Source organism: Zophobas morio, unplaced genomic scaffold (assembly GCF_036711695.1).
Source record: "Zophobas morio isolate AGI-343-1 ecotype UQ-CSIRO unplaced genomic scaffold, CSIRO_AGI_Zmor_V1 ptg000011l, whole genome shotgun sequence".
Lineage (NCBI taxonomy): Eukaryota > Metazoa > Arthropoda > Insecta > Coleoptera > Tenebrionidae > Zophobas > Zophobas morio.
Window position 1 is genome coordinate 7,442,000 of NW_026972116.1, and position 6,308 is coordinate 7,448,307.

A 6,308-nucleotide genomic window follows, 5' to 3' on the forward strand; every position below is an offset into this window, starting at 1 on the left:
TAAAATTTGATTACTCGTTCGATTACTGCTTTTTACTGACCGAAATTCGTCAACATGCCACAATACACAATTAAAGAAAAAGGGGAAATAGTCACTGGATACAGGACCCATTGATAATGAAAATTGCCAAAAATTTTAGTGCAGAATTTCCACATTCTCTCATACCCGCCAAGAGTACAATTCGAAAATTTTGTATCTGATTTACATGTTGTCTCGATTGTGTACATCGCAATTTCAGTGAAATTATCTTTTATATTCTTCAGTTCTGTTTAAATTCCATCATTCTGTTTTTTGTTTTTTCTTAAAACTGCAATGAAAATGTTTGTTTAATGATTACCTACGATATACGTAAACTTTTTAACTAAAATAATTTTTACTTTTTAAAGCACAAATTAACAATTTACTGCAAAGCGTGGTAATGAGAAGTAATGAGAACTAAAGTTAAAATCGGAATCGCAAAAACCATCTCTGGGTTTTCACCCTAACAAAAGTAACATGAAGTCTACAATTCAACATGTGAATCCCTATGGCCACTTTTAAAAAAGATGCACTCTGTATACCTATAAATTCATACTTGAGTGAAAATTCACTTTGATCGTTTTCAACGTGATCAACAAAGTGCATATAAAAATATAAAAGTGAATACATTGCTGATTTCGAACGAGTTATTCAACTGTATTTTAGAAATAAAAAATGGCCTAAAATTATTTAGACAGAACCTCCTACGAAGTTGCTAAAATAAAGTTAAACAACCATGTTTCAACCGAATGATCCTATTACAAAATTTTGTGACGACGCATCAACATTTTTGCAATATATAAGCAATTCTAAAAAATATTAATGCAGTAATAAATCACAAGTAAAATTCTGACATGACGTTATTATTATTATTATTATATATTTTGTTTTTTTTTTGGATACACAAATAGATATATTTTGATTAAAAATTTACCATGCATCCGATAACTTTAAAACATGTGCAGGATTTTAGAGCATTCGGCTTTGCAGTTTCAAAGTCTCAAACTTAACACGGATTCATAAATTTATAAGTGTAGGAGTAATAAGCATTCACGTTCGGTAGAAGTAACTGACAGAAACTTTTCTGTGGTTAAGTTGCAATCTTAAGATCACTAGAAATTTAAGATTGGCATCAACTGTCTAATTTTCTAATTCAAATGTCAAATCTGAATTGTGTGGAAAAAAACCGAGGTTTTCCTAATTTCAACGCGCTTCGTTTCAAGAAAATCCTTAAATACAGCATGGAAACAATTTCCATAAAAGTAATCACGAGAAAGCCCATTTTAAAGGAAAAGAAACAAGAAATATTTCGTGGTTTTCAAAAAATTGGGTAAAACGGAAACAGTTAAACTGGTGGCAGAAATATTCTCCGTAAAGTTCGCTAGTGTTGTCGAGTGTTTTTCGAATTTTAAAATAATACAGATACAGCGGCGCTTGTGCCGTTAATATTATAATCAGAATCAGAAAGACGACTGCGCAGATTTATATACCTACATGCTTTGTTGGTTCCTTTCTACAATTGGTTTTTAAGTTTTATATAATCGTTATTGTTTTGTAAGAGGTAAAACACTCGGCTTTGAAAATAATTGTACGTAATACACATATAAATTTAGGTTTCCGAAGGCGAAGTTTTTCACATTTTAAACACGTTATAGCTGCCAGAATCAAATTTCTAAGGCGGTACCTATCTCCAATTGCGTGATTGTGGTGAAGATTTACTTTTCATTTTCTTGGATGAGACATGGATATACCAGAACGGATCCATGGTGAAATTGTGGATCCATGATGATGACATCAAAGCTTGTCCTCCTAAAAAAACTAGTGAAGGGAAAAGATTCAAAATTTTACATGCGGGTTGCTCTTTTGGATTTTAGAGGGATGCGATTTTCTCCTTGGTTCAAAAATAGATTCACCAGATTACCACAAAACCATCACATTTTCGATATTTGACCTTTACTTACTTACATGTCACATTTTTGATACCTACTTTCTGACATTCCAGTAATACATTATACACTAGAACAATTATGTCCGCAGTTACACAGCTTAAAAAAAAAAGTTACCAAATCTAGTTACATCTACCGAACGTGAATTCCTTATATGTTATTTTGTGAAATTTAAAACCCATTGTACAATTTTGAGATGACGTCTCACATGGTTGGTGAAGATGAGTAAACAAAGTTTTTTTAATCAGTTTACCATCATCATTCTTTTTAAAGTTTTGGTGAAATTTTTCATCATATATTTTGAAAATTCAATGACTCAATTATTTATGGAAATTTCTAAACGCGGTTTTCGCTGTTTTCAGTTTACAAAAGCTTACACTTTACGTGGAAAACATTGCCGATTTCTTTTGTTGAAAATGAGATACAGCAAACGCAGCTTCTTCGACACGAGCTTCTTTTTAGTCTGTCTCATTTCCTACAAAGAAATCGACAACGTTTCCCGGGTAAGGTACAAAGTTCTGTAACCTAAAGTGCTCTAAAATTTCCATAAATAACAGGAATATTGACTTTTAATAATACGTCATGAAAAATTTCACCAAAATGCTAAAAAGAAGATGACAATAAACTGATATTTAAATTTTCATAATCATAGGTCTGTTGATAAGGAGATAATGCGTTCTGAAAATACATATGTATACTGAAAATCCCACGAGTCAAACGTAGGGTCCTCTTAACACGAGATTGACTCACTGGTCAATTCCTTTTTCCCCAGCGTAAGCGAAAGAAGTATTGTAATCAAGTCCGTCAGCCGAATCTCTACTTTTACATTTTTCGACCTCTAATGACCCCTAAAGTGCGAAGAAATAAGTCTCCCGTTTCCGTCTGTTTGACCGTCTGTCAGTCTGTTTGCCGTCCCGATTTTTATTAGACAGATAATCTCCGAAAGTACGAAAGTACTGGGCCGATTGTTGTCAATTTTTGTATGTTTAGAATACCATGTAGATGGTAAAACGCTAATCAAAATTTGTCTAATCATCTCTATCAATAATGTGATGACGTCACTTCAAAATTGTATATAGTAAATGGGTTTTAAATTGTATAAAATAACATAGTCCTACACATACAGTTAATGACCCCGTATTGAGTTTTTACCCGAAACGTCCAGATTTTTGGAAAAAGAAATCACAACTATAAAACAACATTTTGCAATTTAATTTTGAATCTGCAAAACCGAACGCTTTGAAATTTTGAAAATGTTTTAAAGTTATGATAAGCATGACAAATTTTTAATCAAAGTATGTTTACGTATCTCCTCCAAAAAATTGATGACGTCAGCTCAAAATTTTGTGAATAAATTTTATCTAAATTGTACAAAATATGATAAGTCTCTTAATTTATCATGCTATTCATATTATTTGGATTTGCATATACAGGGTGACTCAAAAAAATTAATGAATGCGTGCGTTTATTGTTTTAATTTAATTAGGAACTACAAAATCGAATGCTTAAAGTTATCATAAGCATGGTAAATTTTTAGTCAAAATGTATATGCTCATCCCCCCTAAAAAAAATGATGATGTGACCTCAAAATATTGCTGAATAAATGTCCAAAATATGATAAGTCTACACTTGTGATTTATCGCTGCATTAATATTTTTTAGATTTGCTTGTACAGGTGTCTCAAAAAATGAATGACAAAGTCAATTTATTTTATTGACTAAATCAAGAATTACAAAATTGATGAATACTTTGAAATCTTGCAGATGTTTTAAAGTTATTGTAAGCATGGTAAATTGTTAATCAAAATATATTTCTTTATTCCCCCCAAAAAAAAACTGATTATGTCATCTCAAAATAAATTCTACCCAAAATGTGCAAAATGTGATGAGTTTTTATTTGTGATTTATCATTGCGTTCATATTCATAAACAGGTGGCTCCAAAAAATTAATGAATGAGTCAATTTATTTTATTCATTAAATTAGGAACGCCTCACTCCATTTTGGGAGGGGCTAAATTTATCTTTTTTCTAGTTTTATGAGCAAGCAGTAGCCCCGCCCACCCTCCCCTTCTTCGTTCCAATGACTACTCTTAATATTGTTCAGTCCTAGCTTCGGAAGTTTTAGCCCCGCCCGCCCACCCTTTTTTTTTTCTTAGAAGATATGTCATTTACCAAAATCAATCTTACCTTAACAAGTATGTACTAGCCCCGGCCACCCGCCCTCTGTTTCCTTGGAGAGTATGTTGTTTGCCACAATCAGTTTTATCTTAGCTAGTACTAGCCCCGCCCACACACACTGTTCTCATTGTAACGATTTCAGCTCTCTTCAATTGAGGTCCACCTTTCATTCGGACTAGACAAAATATATCACTGAAATGGAGGCGGGGTGAATTATATTTTCTTTTCTAAAGTGAGAATGGGAACTAATAGAACGTAGACTGTTAAAAATGCATTAATCGTAATTTTTTTGTTATACTACTTACTTATTTGCTATAACATAAAAAAATTAGAGAACGGGTGGGTGGGCGGGACTAAGTTTAACTTTTTCCTACAGATTCTTTTATAAGCAAGCAATAGCCCCTCCCACCAACCCCCTCTTCATTCCAGTGATCACTCCTGATATTGCTCAGTCATTTACCAAAATCAATCTTATCTTAGCAAGTACTAGCACCTCCCACCCACCCTTTATTTTCTTAGAGGGTATGTCATTTACCAAAATCAATCCTATCTTAGCAGATGCTAACCCCGCCCACACACGCTGTTCTCATTCTAACGCATTTATCTCTCTTCAATTGAGATCCACCTTTCATTCGGACTAGATAAAATGAATCACTGAAATGGAGGCAGGGTGAGTAGGCGAGGTAAATTATAACTTCTTTTGTAAATTGAGAATGGGAACTATGTAGGTAATAGAACGTAGGCTGTTAAAAAAAGCGTTAATCGTATTTTTTTTTTTTTTTTGTTATACTGCTTACTTGTTATAACATTTATTTCTTATTTCTGAAGAAAAAAATCAGAGAACGGATGGGCGGGCGGGGCTAAGGTTTACTTTTTCATACAGGATCTTTTATAAGCAAGCAATAGCCCCACCCACCCACCCTCTCTTCATTCCAGTGACAAGACTCCAAAAAAAAACATCTTTTGATTACGAAAATGACATTGACGGGTCCTAAAGGCAACCAGCGCACGTCACTTCCTAACTGACACATGCTCCTAAATGTGCAAATTCTTGCCTCGTGGGATGATCTCGTTTTGAAATTTGTTCCGAATTTGTATTTATTTGGTTGCCTATATCGTAGAGGAAACGTCATCTGAACGGAAATGGCAAGGGCACCGCAATGTAATCGACTACACTGATTTAGTTTTTGTTTTGTGGAACAAAACATTTGCAGAAGAAATTAATATGTGATTATAACACAATTGTTTACTTTGCGAGTTTGTGATTCAAGCTTCAGCCACCTAAAGTCATAATGAGTGGCTTTTATTTGTTTTCTATTGAGAGTTTATGCACAGTATAGTTTATGTGTGATTTAAAAAATATATCTTTGGATGACGTATAAAATCATGACTTTGGAACTTAATGAACTAATTCGCTATCCACAACAATCGGTTTTATAGGATTAAGTTAATGTATATATTTTATTACCTTCTACACGATTATTGGGATATTTATTAAATATTTCTCCAAATACTTACGTGTAATACATAGATCTGCAAATACTTACGTGTAAGATATACAGAACTATACTGTTTTCTTTCTTTACACTTTAATATTATATGTAAGTCCTTATTTCTCCTCTTTTATTGATGATTAGCAAACAGAAAAATATCGAATTACCCAGGCACCACCATGAATGGTAAAGACACTATGTTGAGTTTCGAGATAATCTCACTTCTTAAATGATTGTACTTCATGGCGGAGCAGACGTCAGGAATCGTTCCATCATCCTCCATTATTTTATTAGTTTATTTTTATCATGCGTCATTTAATTCGGATCATATCCAAGAGTAATAAAAATACTTTTTATAATAAATTATTTATTTCATATTTTTTCTTTACATACATAACTAACTATAAAACAAAGGCACAATGTATACACTTAAAAAAAAGTAAACACAAACAAAAACAAAAAATATACGTAGGACAAATTATTAAAAACTAGAACTGCTGAAACTCATTCATAAATTTATTTGGATTATTAAGATATTTTATCGTGTTCTTATTCTGTTAGGTACTACTTGTAAAGTATTAAAGTTTTATTTACACTTGAAAAATTGCGGAGAACAAAAACACGTAAGACTTGGGAAATACCGGCAAGGGTATGATATAAAGAAACACACAAAA